The sequence below is a fragment of the Felis catus genome, chromosome C2 (genome assembly GCF_018350175.1).
Source record: "Felis catus isolate Fca126 chromosome C2, F.catus_Fca126_mat1.0, whole genome shotgun sequence".
Taxonomy (NCBI): domain Eukaryota; kingdom Metazoa; phylum Chordata; class Mammalia; order Carnivora; family Felidae; genus Felis; species Felis catus.
This window is the reverse complement of record NC_058376.1, coordinates 102,036,431-102,054,873: the sequence shown is the minus strand read 5'-3', so window position 1 is coordinate 102,054,873 and position 18,443 is coordinate 102,036,431. Positions and strand designations below refer to the sequence as shown.

Below are 18,443 nucleotides of genomic sequence, written 5' to 3'. Positions count from 1 at the left end.
TTTATTGGCAAAATAGAAATGGAACCAAACTTGGTTATTTTTGGTAACCAATTCTGAACTCCTTCATATGTTTAGGAAATTAACCACTTCACAAAATGTAGTGCTCAAAAGAGTTTGCCTTCAACTATGGAAGCAATAAAGATCAGATACTTATTTTTTAGGCCTCTCTTGCTTAGCAAGTCACACCCAGATTTCCAGGCTTTGAATTGAAATACTTTAATAAAAAGCAACATGGAGGATGGTGAATCAACTCTGAGTCAGCAGCAGAAGCGACGTCTCATTTCTACAACTAGCAGTTGTAGTAGAAGCTGCAGTTTCCATTGTCCAATGCTGGTTCTGCCTACGGTCGATCCCGACACAGGTGCTCAGTAGCAGTGGAAGTGATGTGCTCACCCAATGGTTTTGAAGCTTAATTTTTACTTCAGCTGTGATTTTAAGGCCTCTTTTGTTTCCCTCTGTTTTCCAAGCCTGGTTCTCCAGTTTTTCCTGCATCACTGTGAGTATACAAACTGCTTTTGCACTTAAATCTGTTTGAACCAGTGTCTGTTTGCAGTCAAGAACTGTGACAGAGAAAGAACACATTCAGTAAAGTGGAGAAGAGATTTTCTTCAGAGGAATATATTTAGGCTTTACAGATAAGAGATTTGGAAGCATGTGAGCTGGCTCCAGCATAGCGTTGCTTAGAATTGCAAAGATGTCCTTTATGATATCCATAAAATTTAGTAAAATACAGCTTCAAATACTAGCTCTAATTTCTGAAAGGTTCGCAGATATTTTGGTTACTTATGGAGAACATAGCTGTGGGATTAATGAGGAAATTGTCAATTTTCTGAGGAATGATACCATTGGAAAAGCCTGTTCATGGGACAATCATCTGATGCATAAGAAAGGACTGCAGAAACCCCCAATCCATTATAGCAGTGTGGCTTTATACCTAATGGATGTAACCTGATGATATTAGGTGTGATATAATTCAACAATTATGCCTTCAGTCACAACTACCTAGGAAGCTTGGTGATTCTCCACAGTGGGTGTTAAGGTGCCTACATCTCTCAGCATTGAGAGATTTGTGTCTGTTTTGAAACGCCAAAAGAAGGCTCCACTAAACAGCCAGCTTTAAAATTCTCTGTCTGTAACTACAGTGTCTGAACAAATTATTATTCTGATGAAAAATATATAGACATGAAAGAAAACCACCCTTGGTAAATACAGAGTGCATAGGTTTGAGAGAGAGAGAGAGAGAGAGAGAGAGAGAGAGACCAATAGCATAACAAAAGTGCAAGTCACATTTCTTTAAATTATCAAACAGAAAGTAAATTCTACCATTATAAGTCCGAAGATTTACTTGTTATAGGTTTGCTTTGAGCTAGTGCTCTCAGGTCGGGGGGGTGGGGTGGGGTGTGGGGAATGAAATTTAATGAGAAAAACTTAAAAAGAAGCAAGAATTAGACACTCCAGCAGAAATGTGACACAGTAAATTAGCACTTACTATACGCCAGACACTTCTAAGTGTTTTAAAGTGTGTCTTTTTTTGTATGTTTATTTGTTTTTGAGATAGAGAGAGAGAATGAGAGGGGAAGAGAGAGAGGGAGACACAGAATCGGAAGCAAGCTCCAGGCTCAGCACTGTCAGCACAGAGCTGGCATGGAGCTCAGATTTGTGAACCATGAGATCTTGACCTGAGCCAAAGTCGGACGCCTAACTGACTGAGCCACCTAGGCACTCCTCTTAAGTGTTTTAGACATACTAATTTATTGAATCCTCACAAAATCCTGTGAGATATACAGTTATTATCTTTAATTTCTGGATATTGAATCTGAGGCATACAGATATTGAGTAGCTTGTCCAAGGACACACAGCTAGTAAAGGAGAGCTGGTATGTAAGTTAGTGATCTAATTCTAGAGTTTACACTTGACCACTATGTGTAGGACCATAGAAAAACACGAAAAATTTGTAGAAAATTAGGATACAGGATGAGCACAAATATAGAAGAGCCATTTTCAATGCAATTCAATAAGGCATGAGTCAAAGCACATAAAAGTGGTGGCCAAAATTCCATGAGAAATTGTATAGGTAGCCTTAAAAATGAAGCATAAATACATCACAGAAGGTGTCATTTAGTATATAATGCAGCTAGCTGGTAAAAAACAGTCGGCTCTGGAGTTTCCTATTGAGCATAGCTTCACACAATATAGGAAAAACATCACTGTTACAACACGCAAACAATTGGCATAAGGCAGATTATAAAATACACACACACACACATACACACAGTAATTCCAGAAGTGCTACTTGGTGGAATTAGATTCATAAGAATATGACATAAATGAAGTCATGCTATGGGAACTTTTGTTAATTTATTCACTAAGTATTGTTGGAGAAACCACTGTGTTTCAAACATTTGAGATTTCTCAGTGAACTAATAAAATAAAAAGCCCTGAATTTGTAGACTTATAGTTTAATAGTTCAATAAGGGGCAATAGAGAACCAACACCATATGTAGTATGCCACAAGGTGATTTTTATGGGGGAAAAATACAGCTAATGGTAAGGGAAACTGGGTATTCCGGGGTTGAGATAATCGTTGGATTTTTTTTTAAAGCACTTTTTGAGCAAATGTTAAAGATGATAGATTTAGCCATAAAAATGACAAAATTCTGTGGCACTTACAGCACCACAAGACCCTACAGCAGGGGAGACTTATGTGTTCAAGGAACAGCAAGACATTCAGTGCAGCAAAGTGATTTGGGGAAGAATACTGGAAATAAACTCTGCAAAATGATGGAGGACTGGGTCATGTAGGGCCTTGTAGGCTATTTATGGACTTAACTGTTTACTCATAAATGTATGGGTGACATTGCAGGATTTTGATTAGAATAGGCATATGATTGGATTAAGATTTTTAAAAAATTTTTTTCAACGTTTTTTATTTATTTTTGGGACAGAGAGAGACAGAGCATGAATGGGGGAGGGGCAGAGAGAGAGGGAGTCACAGAATCGGAAACAGGCTCCAGGCTCCGAGCCATCAGCCCAGAGCCTGACGCGGGGCTCGAACTCCCGGACCACGAGATCGTGACCTGGCTGAAGTCGGACGCTTAACCAACTGCGCCACCCAGGCGCCCCTGGATTAAGATTTTTAAAGGATCATTCTGACAGTTGTGTTGACTAAAGAATGGGGGGTAGGGAGAAGCAAAGATAGAAACAGACATTGCAACTAGGGATTCATTGTACCAGTTTAGGAAAGAGACGATCATGGCTGCGACCAAGGTGATTGTAATGGATATATACTCAGTAAAAGGGTGCTGGAAAGAGTGATAAATAATATAGGTAGAAAACAAAATAAGTGTGTTATCCTGGAAAACAAGTGAAGAAAGACGTTAAGGAAGAGGGAATGAACAACTGCACCAAATGTTGCTGGTAGCTCAAAGAAAATAAGGTCCAAAAACTGATCATTGGATTCAACACTGTGAGGAACATTGATTTTTGTAATAAAAGCAACTGGTTGGAGTACCAGGAGTGAAAGCTGGAGAATGGATTAAAGACAGTATGGACAAAGAGGAATTGAAGATAGCATATGTGGACAACTATTTTGAGGAGCAAAATCAAATGGTAGCTTATAAAGATATGTGTGATCAATGGGGAACATGGTGGTTCAGTTAACTGAGCATCCAAATCATGATTTTGGCTCAGGTCATGATCCTAACTAAGGTGGAATTGAGCCCTGTGTCGGGCTCAACGCTGAGTGTGGAGCCTGCTTAAGATTCTCTCTTTTTTTTTCCCTCTCCCTCAGCCCCTCTCCCCCCACTCTCCTCTCTTTCTTTCTCTAAAACAAAAAAATTAAAAAACTAAAAAAAAAAAAATTTAAGATATGTGTGATCAAAAGAAAGGTGTTTTTTTTTCTTTTTTTTTTAATGGAAGAAATGATTGATCCAGTAAAATGTAAATTTTGTTGTAGCAGAGAGAAGGAGGAAAAATTGCCAGAGGCAATATTCTTAGGTAAGTGAGGCAGGGTAGATTTAGTGCCATAGAGAAATTGCAATGATACAGGATCATGTAGAATTCATCCTTGGTAATAGTCAGAAAGAAAGAATATGCAGTTCTGACAATGAATGGCAGGGAGATATGGCATTGAGAGATGATGGAAGTTCCCATTTAATTGCTTCAAATTCAAAATGAAATAAGAAGGAATGCCCTTAAACTAAAAATACATGCTTCAGCATGTGTGGGTGGTAGTGTTTGCACACATGTATATTTGGGGGCAGAAAAGGGGAAACATAATTTTGGTGGTACATTTTATTAATTTTTGTGAACACATAGTCTGATAGAATAAAAAATTCCTGAGCACTAAAATATGATAGTTTATTTTCCTAGCAATATTAGAACATATGGAAGCCTGGTCCATGAAACGTGAATCAGAGAATGAAAACTTTGGTAATTTGAAATCCTCAACCTTCAATATGTTTTTGAAACCAGTCCAAGGGAGATTATTTCTACTGTGTTTATAATAACTCAGATTTGGCTATATTTCAAACTAAATCCAAAATGTTTCCTTTGGCTCACTTACATATCAATAATTTTTATAGTTTTTATCACATGTTTTTATGCTATCTATAAAAGTGTGACATATTTCTGTTTGCATCTGGATTTTAGGTAGTATGCATGTGTGTAGATAAAGAACTGAGAAATCAATAGATTCTGAGCACTTTATGGTAGGGAGTATTATCACTTACGGCAAGCAACCATTATAAAGTTGAAAATGATGAACTGTCCCTATAGTTCAGATCTGCCAACATAAAATCAAATATTCTTGGAAATGATAGAGCTATTAGAAAGTATTGACAGAAACAGGGGGCGCCTGGGTGGCGCAGTCGGTTAAGCGTCCGACTTCAGCCAGGTCACGATCTCGCGCTCCGTGAGTTCGAGCCCCGCGTCGGGCTCTGGGCTGATGGCTCAGAGCCTTGAGCCTGTTTCTGATTCTGTGTCTCCCTCTCTCTCTGCCCCTCCCCCATTCATGCTCTGTCTCTCTCTGTCCCAAAAATAAATAAACGTTGAAAAAAAAAAAAAGAAAGTATTGACAGAAACTGAAGAAGAAGGCATTCGACCTACCATGATGGGGTTTGTGTATTTCAATATTGAAAACATTTAAATAATAGACATTCAGAGTCTTCTTCATTCAATAATATATCCCCATGTATTGTAACATGCATTTTTAGAAAAGTTATTGATTTCAATTTACCTATAATCTAAAACTAAATTTATTTAAGAAAAAAAATATTTCAACACCTTATACACTTGAGATACCCAACCATATCAAATCTTCCCATTTCTTGATTTTGTGTTAAATAATTTGAGTGTGTGCATGTGTGTGTATGTGCATGCATGTGTGTATGTGCATATATAAGTGTCTAAATTACTTTCAATTAGCAACCTGGCACACAGAAATGAGCCTTATTAATGTTAAATGCAGATGGACATTTGACAGGGGCAATTTGAGCTAAAGACAATAAATAATAGATTTGAGAGAATTGTGCTCTTCACCCATTCATTCAATAAATGAAGAATTATTCATGGGGTACTTAGAGAATACCAGGTCCAGTGATGGGTAGTGGGGGTATTAAAAGGAATAACAACAATCAATCTCTCACCTCAAAGAAAATGCATTCTAACACCAGCAGCCCTAGGCTAAACCAATTTTCCAACTATTGTCTTTAGCTGCAGAATTTCAAATTACTGAATGTGAATGTTCTGCACAGGTCATGCACTCACCAATCTTTTCTTGGCACCACACTGTCTATGCTTTTATACTTAGCCTGACCCAGACATTTATGTAGCTTGTCTAATCCATATATATACACAGTTGTACACTTGTACCTTACAAACAATGGTATTATATATGAATACATGATTGTAGTCATAAATTGTATTTGAGTGCCATGTTACAGTTTGCAGGTCCTATTTGTAAGTTAGGGCTTCTGCACACACTAACAATACGAACTCTTTAAGTTCAAAGTCAATTGAAAAATGGACACACGTGTATACAAGAGTGAGACATCAAAGTGAAACTAGATTACAAAAGATGGCTTTATGTTCAATAAGTACAGTTTTCTTTTCTTGAATTAAAATTTATCTTGAGGTCAAATGAAGCACATCTGGCACCTATGAGACCTCTTCTAAAGGTCTTCTTGTTAGATCCTGGGACAGAACACAGACCTAATTGTTCTCATTAAACTCATCATTGAATAAATCATTTCACATCCTTTGGCAATGATGGGGAATAAGGAGTAGGGGCAGGGTCAAAGTTCTCCCCAGCACTGGATATAGAACCTCCTTAGACCTGGGCAAGTGAGCCCCGATTGAGGCCCTGGGCCTTCAGCCGCCCTTGCTGGAAATGTCTACATCCCCTCGGGTTAATAGGACCAACCAGACCACATTGGCTATGGCCCTGCAAATGTAGGGACAGCCGTACTACAGAACGGGTCCATGTCTCCCTACTACAGACCGAAGAAGGAATACAAGGAGAGTTAGCTTGTGGACAACTGTGTTTTTCTTATACGCTTCTCACAGCAATCTGATGAGGTAGCTAATTTTAACCTAATGTTGCACATGGATTCACAGAAATTCAACACTTTCATTGAACCATTAAGAGCTGTGCAAAGTCACATATCCTTGTGTCAGAGCCACATTCGATATTTTGATGTGGTCTTTCTATCATAACTCAATTTTAAAAAATAAAAACTCTGTGTTTAGCTTTTGAGGCAAAACAGAGACCACATCTTTACTGAAAGAATATTTGCAGTAGATGCAGCATTCTGTGACACTTGCACATAGCTCGGGAGAGAGTTTTCTTGTTGCCTTAGTTCGTATAACTTCAAATGAATTGTTGTAATGGCAGTTATTCCATACAGTTAAGGAAAGTCAAAAACAGTTTGGAAATCTTATTGACTATTAAAATATTTAAATATATTTAGTTTAATTTCGTGTTGTTTTGTTTTAGTGTAAATAAGATTGAAAATAAGGAGTTGCAGGGCGCCTGGGTGGCGCAGTCGGTTGAGCGTCCGACTTCAGCCAGGTCACGATCTCGCGGTCCGTGAGTTCGAGCCCCGCGTCAGGCTCTGGGCTGATGGCTCAGAGCCTGGAGCCTGTTTCCGATTCTGTGTCTCCCTCTCTCTCTGCCCCTCCCCCGTACATGCTCTGTCTCTCTCTGTCCCAAAAATAAATAAATGTTGAAAAAAAAAATTAAAAAAAAAAAAAAGAAAAGAAGGAGTTGCTTAGTATTCAGTTAACAGATTGATCAATTTGTCCTTTTGGTGTTTTTCAAATCCTGCCTCCTAAGCACCAGCAGCTAAATCTTTAAAGTAGAATAAATGTTTTCAGATTTCTCCAAATGGATCCAGAGATCTCTGTTATAATGTCTAACATAGATTTCCCCCAATCGCATCAAGAGATCTTTCTCTCCCTTTATCTCTGTCTATATATATCTCACTACTGTTGCCCATGAGACATCAGTTTACGATGCTAATATCACTAACAGCAAACAAATTTAGACATCTTTTATAAAGAGCAGTGCTTTTTCTACGGTCTATAGTAGACTGTGGTGTGGTGTCTCACCTTTTTTAAATCCATGTGCCTTTTTGATAAGCCTTAAAATTGAATTGCATACCACGCATGAATACTGTGGCATTTCACAACATATTATGCACTATGACTAAAAGCCAACCAAAGCAGTGTAGGTAATAAAAATACCTTTTATGACCACACATCACAGCAAAATGTTTTTTATGTTCTTGGTGCAGGGAAATCCCCCACCTATCACCCCACACCAAAATTGATTGTCTCAATAGGTACAAACTTTCAGCCTCTACAGTTGAGAATAATTGATATATAGCCACAAGAAGCTTATCATTTATTTTGCTATAGAAAACAAAAATCTCAAACCATACAAGACCATTGTGCAGTCATAATCAAGCTGTATTCCATCTCCTGACTTCCTTTACAGACAGTGGTTTGTGTCCATCTCCCCTACACTCACTGTACTACAGCCACCCTCACATACTTTCTCTTGTGTAAACTGACCAAGCTGATTCCTGCCCTGATCTCAATGCTATTTCTTCTATCTAGAAATATCATGCCTCCAATTTTTGTAGAATAGACTCCTTTCTGTCATTCCCATTTTAGGTGACATATAAACTCCTCAGAGAGGGTTTCTCTGATCATGTGATGGTTTCCCTTAGTATTTTATTTTCTTCTTAGCACTTCTCACAGCCTTGGATTTTTCTCTTTGTTTATTGTCTCTTTCAAGCTTCATCCCACTTTAGGGTATAAATACTTTTAGAATACAAGTCTCAAAGGTGTTATCAATGTTGCAAGCCTTCTCTCTCTTTTTTTTTCAATATATGAAATTTATTGTCAAATTGGTTTCCATACAACACCCAGTGCTCATCCCAAAAGGTGCTCTCCTCTATCCCATCACCCACCCTCCCCCCCTCCCACCCCCCATCAACCCTCAGTTTGTTCTCAGTTTTTAAGAGTCTCTTATGCTTTGCAAGTGTTCTCTTTAGAACAGTCTGCCACTCAACGAGTACTCCAAGCATATCTGGTGAGAAATGGTGAGGGAAAGAATAAAGAAAAATCGTACAATACAGCCTATGATCATAAAACATTGGTTTCTACATAAATAAATCCATGTGAATATGCTGATGCCTACTATTTTCTTAATGTTTTCTATTATATCACATTTGTTTTCCACAAATCTTATGCAATTGAGATATGCAAATGTATAACCAACGGTGAATAATTTGAAGAATGGGAATGTTTAAGGGATTGTCTTTAAAAATAAACATTCTGGGGCACCTTGGTGTCTCAGTTGGTTAAGCATCTGACTCCCGATTTCAGCTCAGGTCATGATCTCACAGTCCTAAGATTGAGCCCCGCGTCAGGCTCTGAGATGACAGCACACAGCTTGCTTGGAATTCACTCTCCCTTTCTCTTTCTACCCCTCCCCCGTGTTTGTGCTCTCTCTCTCCTAAAATAAATATATAAACAGTTAAAAAAATTTTTTAAGTAAATATAAAAATATAAACAAACCTTCCATTTGCACCTCCATAGTCTTTTGATCTGCACTGTACCTTCAATTTTCTTTTTGGATATGTTAGTCATTTTGGAATTGCTATTTCCCCAAAAAATTATTAATGCTAAAATATTTTTGAAAGAACACTATTCTAGAGTACTTTCTACTGGCAAGTTTCTATCTTTACACCATCTACTAATATATCTTAAAAATAACTCGATATTAATTTAAAGATATCCTCTGTATTCTATTTTATAATTGTATAGTACTCTATTGTGTTGAGGTACCCTACTTTATTTGGCTAATCTCTCAAGTATGAATATTTACCTTTTTTCCATTTTTTAAATAAATGTTTTATTTTACAGCAGTAGATCTAGATTTATAAAAAGATTGCAAAGATAGTATAGAGAGTTCCTATATACCACACAACCAAGTTTTGCTTCTTATTAACATCTCATATTAGTATGTTACCTTTGGATTTTAGACATACTTACGAGTGTTGGTGGTGTCTCATTTATATTTAAATTTATCTCTCACATGCAATTTTCTATCTGTATATTCTATGTGGTGGACTGTCTGTTTTTTTGCCCATTTTTAATTAGGTTATCTGTTTTCTTACTGTTCAGTTAAAATAAATTTTTTATATAGTTTGGAACCAAGTCCTTTATCAGATAAGTGCTTTACAAATATTTTGTCCCAGTCTGTGGCCTACATTTTCATCCTATTTCCAGTGTCTTTTGCAGATAAGACTCTTTTATTTTATATTTATTAAATTAATAACTTCAATTATTTTTATGTATCATGCTTTTGTTCTTACATATAGTAACTCATGACCAAACCCAGGGTCTCATAAATTTTCCCCTCTTTTATTATAGACGATTTATAGTTTTGCATTTTATATTTAGGTCTATAGTTTTGCATTTTATATTTAGGTCTATTTTTATGTGTGTGTGAAGGTTGTAAGTTCCGTATACAGTTTCATTTATTTTCATATGCATGTCCAATTTACCTAGGACTATTTGTTGAAAAGAATATAATTTCCCCACTGATGTGCCTTTTCTCTTTTTTCAAATACTAGTTTATTGTATTTGTGAGAATATGTTTCTATCTTTTCTATTCTGTTGAATTGATCTATGTGTTTATTTCTTCATCAATAAATACCACAGTCTTGATTACTGTAGTCATATGTTATGTCTTGAAATCAGGTAGCGTAAGTCTTCAACTTTGTTCTTCTTCACTGTTATTTTGTCTATTCTACGTCTTTGCCTCTCCATATAAATCTTAGAATCAATGCGTTGATATCTGCAAAATACCTTGTTGAAATTTTTATGGAAAATTCATTGAATGTACTGATTAAGATGGGAAGAAATTCACATCTTAAAAATTATTGAGTCTTCCAATTCATAAACATAGAATGTCTTTCCATTTACTTCAAACTTCTTTGGCTTATTTCATAAGCACTGTGTAGTTTTTCATATATAGATTCTCTATGTATTTGGTTAGATTTGTGCTTACTTTTTGAGGCCACAACAAATGGTATTTTCTTTTAATTTTCAATCACACGAATTCATTGATGGCATATAGGAAAATAATTTGTATATTAACTTTGTATCTTAAAACCCTGCTATACCTGCTTATTAGTTCCAGGAATATTCTTCTGACTTTTGGGAAGAAGAGTGATTGTTTCAGAATATCCAATGGGAGGCACCTGGGTGGTTCAGTCGGTTAAGTGTCTGAGTTTGGCTCAGGTCATGGTCTCACGGCTTGTGTGTTTGAGCCCCGTGTTGGACTCTGTGCTGACAGATCAGACCCTAGAGCCTGCTTCAGATTCTATGTCTCCCCCTCTCTCTGTCCTCCTCCACTCATGCTCTTTCTCTCTCAAAAATAAATAATAAAACATTAAAAATTAAAAAAAAAGAATATCCAATGGATATTTTTTAAGGAAGTTTTATTTCTTCTTTTCTAGTCACACACACAAACATATGTATACATACATATACATGCATTTCTTTTCCTTGTCTTATTGCAATAGCTGGAATTTTACATACAAGGTTAAATAGTACTGTATTGTAAACAATACATTTATAGAAGATGATTAATTGGTTAAAGGATAAATGTATATATAGAATTACTAAATATTGCCAGTTTGTGAACAGATGATTTACAAAGAAACTTTTCTCTGATTACTTTATATCTAGTTATTTTAACTTCCACTAAACCACTAAGAATAAAAAGTCATGGAATAAAGAAATACTCATAATATGAGAACTGTGAACTTTCTCTGGAAATTTGTTTTATATAGTGATAGCTTTTGAGTTTATGGGATATCCCTGACCTAATCTTCAGATTCGCTTAGATTTAGGTCTATTGTAATTAAAATGTTGCTGTTTGTGAATGATTTCTTTATCTGTCCTGAAACAGACAAAACTTTGATGGAGCTGCAGTAGAAATTTTTGTCTAAATAGTGATATCTCAGAATCCCCAGGGTGAATGAACTGACTCTGGGCAGTGTAAATTTATTTGATGGATGTAATTAGTAATATATAGCCTCTGAAAGTTAGGAAAGATTTCTTTCAATTCAGGAATAATTTGACTTCTATCATACTAAAATATAGGATGAGGTGATGGTAAAAATATAAGTTGTCTAACTAAGATTAAACACTTTTGTCATTTCCTAGCTGCATACTCTTAGAAAATATGTTAATCATCCTGAATTTCAGTTTCTTCACTGTAAAAGAGAGAATCACAATTCATTCCTTTAACTCATCAAAAGGTATTCATTTACTGAACAAGCGAGGATAAAAATACCAGGATATTTTGGAAAATTAAATAGTGTGAAAACGCACAGCACATTTTCTGGAATATACTAGGCACTCAATAAATGTTCATCTCCATATTTGTTTCTTTTTAAAACATTATTTAAATTCCAGTTAACTTACAGCGTAATATTAATTTCAGGTTTACAATATAGTGATTCAACATGTCCATGCAACACCCAGTGCTCATCACAAGTACACTCCTTAATCTTTCCATCACCTATTTCACCCATCCCACCCAACCACCTCCCTGCTGGTAACTAACCATTAGTTTGTTCTCTGTCATTAAGAGTCTGTTTCTTGGTTTGCCTCTGTGTGTGTGTGTGTGTGTGTCTCTCTCTCACTCTCTTTTTGTTTTGTCCCTTTCCTCATTTGCTTTGTTTCTTATTTTCCACATATGAGTGAAATCACATGGTGTTTGTCTTTCTCTGACTGAATTATGTCACTTAGCAAAATACTCTCTAGTTCCATCCATGTCATTGCAAATGGCAAGATTTCCTTCTATTTTACAATTGAGTGATATTCAATTTACAATTGAGTAATATTACAAATGAGTAATACAATTGACTAATATATATATGTATATATATATGTGTGTGTACATATATATGTATATGTGTGTGTATATATATATATATATATATATATATATAATCAGTCAATGGACATGTGGGCTATTTCCATAATTTACTCATATATAATTTAAAATTTATTCAGGTCATTTATTTTTGCTTCTCTGCCACCTCGTGGCTTTAATAATATTTTTACATAAAACTTACTCATGCCAAAGTTAAATGACATCTGGTACTCCTAAAATATTGGTAATTGTCTGTTTAAGAGTAACTGATAAATAAAATTATAAATTTATGCACATTCAGACTCATTACTCTTTAGTATGGATGTTTTAAGTGAAGTACAATATTGTATTTCAAATTTTAACTTTCTCAATATTTAAATGAATATTTTTCCAGTCCAATTTTTTTTACACTGAATATCAAGCAACTTCTAATTTCAATTTTATGATTTTTCCAGTGAGTGTGATTATATTATATATTTTTTGTGCAAATGAGCCCAGAGGAAATTTTTTTTTTTTAAATTACAGGTAAGGGGCGCTTGGGTGGCTCAGTCAGGTAAGTGTCCGACTTCGGCTCAGGTCATGATCTCACGGTTGGTGGGTTTGTGCCCCATGTTCAGGCTCGGTGCTGATGGCTCACAGCCCAGAGCCTACTTCAGATTCTGTGTCTCCCTCTCTCTCTGCCCTTCCCCTGCTCATGCTCTGTCTCTGTCTCAAAAATAAACATTAAAAATTTAAATAAATAAAAAATAATGGGTAAATAAAAGAATCATAGCAATACATAGAAAGACCCATTTAAATATATGCAGTGAATTACTCTTTGTACCATTTAATTAACTTAGAATTTCATAAATACTAAAATTGTAACTGCATTCATATGAATGTATTAACCTTCAGGAGTATGTACAGGTGCTTAATTTGTACTTAGCAAGATATAAATATCAAACTAGGTGTCGATTAATTGATTAAAATATCTTATTTTTTGAGTAGCTATTTTAAATTTGACATTCAATAAACACCTATCAGAAGCAGATGACGTTTGATCCTCATTTCTCCACCTATTTTCAGTCTTAAATTTTATTTACCATTTATTAAACTCCTAATATGTGTCAGGTGCCATCTATTGCTCTCATTCTTCCCTAAGAAACATTTCTCTACTTTTAACTCCTGCCAGTTAGGATCAATTCTGCTTCTATAGGTTTATTTCTTCCTTCAGCTAGCTTGAATGAGATAGTCCCAGGAATGTTTCATGTAAATAAAGTTGGCAATTTTTTCTAATATCTTCGACCTTTATTTCTTAGATCCTAATTTATATCTACTTGATTCTAATTTACCTGACTCTATTTCATCATCTTTCTATCACTCAGTGTTAAATTAAATCATCCATTGTAATATATTTCATGATTATATTGGTTTTAATCATTAATAATTAATCACTCGTAACTTTTTTCATGGAAATGATTTGTCAGTGATCCATTCTTGCTTCCTGTAATGATAATTTATCCACTGATATTCCATGGTTAGATATATAAAACATAAAAAGGTCAGGAAGCTTCTCAGTTTGGTTCAAAATTTATAATTCTTTTCTTAATGAATATTATGTGTTTTAAATAAGACCTACTGTTTAAATTAAAGGTAATATTATTCAAAGTTAAATGAAGTACTAACATTTATAAAGTGTTCTAGATCTCAAAATGAGACTAAGCATATATTATTCTTCAGATTGATACAAAAACAATTTGGATTAGTTATTTAAAAAACAATACACTTTTATTATATGAATGGAAATAGAATAGTAATAACTCATCACCTAGCCTTTCTCTTCCCAGGAATCCCACATTCTTGTGTCGCTTATACACCACCTTAATTGCTTATTTATCCAGGTTTCTTGCTCAGTATCAAAAATGCAGTCCTCAGCAGACAAAGGTTAAGATGTATAAAGTGATTTATTTTTAAATTGGATACCATGGAAATATCTCACATATTATTCAAGAAAACCCATTTCAGTGATGCATTCTTGTATTTTGGATGATCTTGATGCACATATTTGAATAAAATACACAGGAGGCACCCATTTAAAACTCTGGTTTATACTGTGGTTATAGCTAACATGACATTGTATCAATTAATCTTCCAACTTCCAAAGTTCCCAACTGCAAATCCACAATCAAAAAAATGCATGTCTGCAACATAATTGGATTCTTCTACAAACACAAGTGTATGCTCATTGCTCTGGGACCAGTTAACTGGGATCAGTTAAAGATGATTTTTGACCGCTAAGGTCATTTTCTACTCTCCTACTTGGACTAAAGATCACTTAAAATTCTTCTTTCTAAATATTGATGGAGCTATTTTTATTATGATCTAATTTAATATTGAAGTATACAACAGGAGTATCTATTGGGGCTAGAATGAAGATATATTTTTGTTACAAAGAATTTACAGAATACAACAGCACACATTCAATCATATTTAGGGAAGTGAGAAAAGGATTAAAGAAATCTTCATAATTACATTTGGCAGTTTCTCCTCAGTTCTATAGTCAAATCTGAAAAATGTTAATTTGCCTAACTTTACTTAGTTTGCTATTAAGCCAATCCTGTTATCTACTCTGTCTAGACGGAAGAATTTAAAAACTTCCCATTCTTAATTTGACACAAGAAATAGAATTTATTAAAAAGTGAGAGTAAATCCATAGAAAGATGATTATATATCTAAGGCATATACAAATAAATATCTTAGCTTTTTCCTTTTTTCAATATTACTAAATGTTGCAAAATTACGTAGATTTATAAATATTGGACATTTACAATCTCTTATACATTCCTTTAATAAACAATATTAAAGAATGAAGATATAGGAAAATAATTGCAACAGTTATGCTAGAGAAGGATTATTATCCTTAATACATGAGTCCTTGAATTTTTATAACCAGTCATTTTCTTCCCATTAAAAAGTTGAATAAATCTAAAAAAATATATTGGTGGGAGAATAAAAATTGTCAGCAAACAGCAAAATATGTGTATACCTACTAGGAAACAATCAAGAACAGAGATTTCATGTTATTTTTATCAATCAAATTGACAAAATTTTGTCTTCTATTAATAGTCGATAGGTTTGTGCAGAGATAGAAATTTTTACATAATGGTAGTAAGTCTTCTGGCAGTAAGAAGAATACATATATATATATATATATATATATATATATATGTTTTGGGTTTGTTTTTTTGTTTGTTTGTTTGTTTGTTTGTTTGTTTTTTTGAGAGAGAGAGAGACACACAGAATATAAAGCAGGCGCCAGGCTCTGAGCTGTCAGCACAGACAGAGCCCAACGTGGGGCTCGAACTCACAAACTGTGAATCATGACCTGAGCTGAAGTCAGATGCTTAACTGACTCAGCCACCTGGGCGTCCCTATACATTTGTGTTTTTTAATATAGATAGAATTTTTCATAATAGTGAAAAAGTTAGGAGCATTACACATACCTAACACTAGGAGTTTTGCTTCATTAGCTATGGTGCAATTATATGATGCATATCACATAGCCATTTAAAAGTAAATATTTAAAGACTTTAATGGTATAAAAATTGTTACATTATAATAGTCACAAGGCAGATCATAGAACTACAAATGATATGTTATCCTAATTTTTCTATTAGTTACATGGAACTCGAATAAAATATCAGGAAGGGAATTCACCAAAATTCTAATACTGGTTTTCTTTTTGGTGGATCTGCATGTTTTTAATTTACATATGCATTTGTCAGTATTTTCAACAATGAAATAATATTATATAAAATTTAAAAATGTGAATATTCTTAAAAGTGAAAGAAAAACTATTTTAGTTATTTATTGACAACATCATTTTTCTATATTTTAAATAGCAATTTATTCAACATATAATTATGCCAATATTAAAATTTTTCTTATTAATAAAAATAATTTACCTTTTTAAAAATTTTAATTCCACTGTAATTAATATAAAAAATTAGATTAGTTTCAGGTGTACAATATAGTGATTCAACAATTCCATACATTACTCAGTGCTCAAGATAACTATACTCTTAATTCCCTTCACCTATTTCACCCATCCCCCCACCCACCTCCCCTCTGGTACTATATGTTTATTCTCTATAGTTAAGTGTCTGTTTTTTGGTTTGGCTTTTTTTCCCTTTATTCACTTGTTTTATTTTTTAAATTCCACATATTAGTGAAACCATGTGGCACCTTTTTCTGACTGACTTATTTCAGTTAGCATGATACTTTCTAGATCCACCCATGTTGTTGCAAATGACAAGATTTCATCCTTTTTATAATTGAATAATATTCCAGATCTTGATCCATTCATCTTTATCCATTCATCTGTCAAATATTTGGAGAAAAAGAACCCCTTGTTCACTGTTGGTGGGAATGAAAAAAATAGTTTATTTTTCAAATGTATAAAATATCCTGTGTATGTATATATACGTATGTATGTATATGTGTATATATATATATATATATATATATATATGTATATGTGTATGTATGTGTGTATATGTGTGTGTGTGTGTGTGTGTGTGTGTGTGTGTGTATCCAGAACATGAATGGAATCAGTTTGCTTTGTACTTCCCCAGAATTCAGGAGATATGCATAACTCAGGTTCATGTTTATTTCAGGACACCAATGACTGATGGCATTGCTTTATTTGTCACCACAGATCTCAGCTGTCCAAATTTACCAGTTGGGATATCTGCTTGGACCATATTGGCATTTGAACTTAAAATCTGTACTGGCCAAAATAATATCATGCAGTAGTGACATGTCGTTAACAAGACTGATATTTACATTATCAAGTTTATGATGTTCTAAGATTTCTAATTCTTAAAATACTGTAACTATCTGTGTGTGTTGCTTAAGGCAGAAGTTATTTATTTATTTATTTATTTATTTATTTATTTATTTATTCCTAGCTGCTCAGAAAGATAGTAAAATAAGAAAATGAATTGAAAGTGTATGTTAGCGAGAAATTCTGTTTTCTTATATGAAATGAAATTTGAGGTTACAATTAAACACTGAAATATTTCTTCACAGAACACTTACATGTGCATCACAGCATATTTTGCTTTCTCTATCTTATTTACTTGCCACAGTTTATTATACTCCTATTCAAAGTAAGTGAACTGGCTTGTGGACTCAAATCTATACCTGACATATATTTTTACATGTAAAATTGTTTGAGTGTTTTATAACTTACAATACTTTTACAATTTGATATAAACAAAGAGCACTTTTCCAAAAAGCCATATAGGTAAACTAGGTCACAAAAAAATAAAGGAATTGTAAAAACATTAAAACATTTCAGCTTGAAGCACACTGATCTCCTTTGCCCTAGTCTACTCTTCTCTTTCCATGTCTCACTGCATGAATTCCTCTCTGATGGACAGCATGCATATGCAACCTAGGGTGTAGAAGCTTAAGACAAGCTAAAGTCATTCATCATCTCTGAATGCCTGGATGACTATATGCAGAGACATTTTGTGTTCAACAGAGAATTACACTGGAAACTTTGGTTGAGCACATATTTGTTTCATTGTCAGATCTGTATACTGAGTCCTTCAAATAGGATACATTTCCTTGTGTTCTGCTGCTATGTTACATAAAATCAACAAAGAGTAACTAGGTTGCATTTTCTTGCTCCACCCCGCCACTCCTGAAGAATTCCTTATCAGTCCAAATGGAAGAAAATGCTGTAAGATTTGCCCAGGAAGCAAAGCCCCAATGCAGCTATGCCAAAGCAATGTTAGCACAGAATTTAAAGAACAACTGTTCTTCCTCCAAGAACATATTTAATCTTATGATCACTGTAAAATGTGTAAATGATCACAATACCCTCTTTTATGGGCATTTCTAACAAGCTTCAAGCCAAATTCATGGTCCATTGAAGCGTGAAGGTAAATGTCATGGATATCTTCAATTAATTATTGGCTAATCTCTGTCCTTACCC

General features: G+C 34.4%; 1 pseudogene; it reads left to right on the top strand.

The window, feature by feature from the left end:
* Nucleotides 1-231: 231 nt before the first annotated feature.
* The window catches only part of LOC101081661, a 32,938-nt pseudogene continuing 14,726 nt past the window's right edge, over nt 232-18,443 (top strand).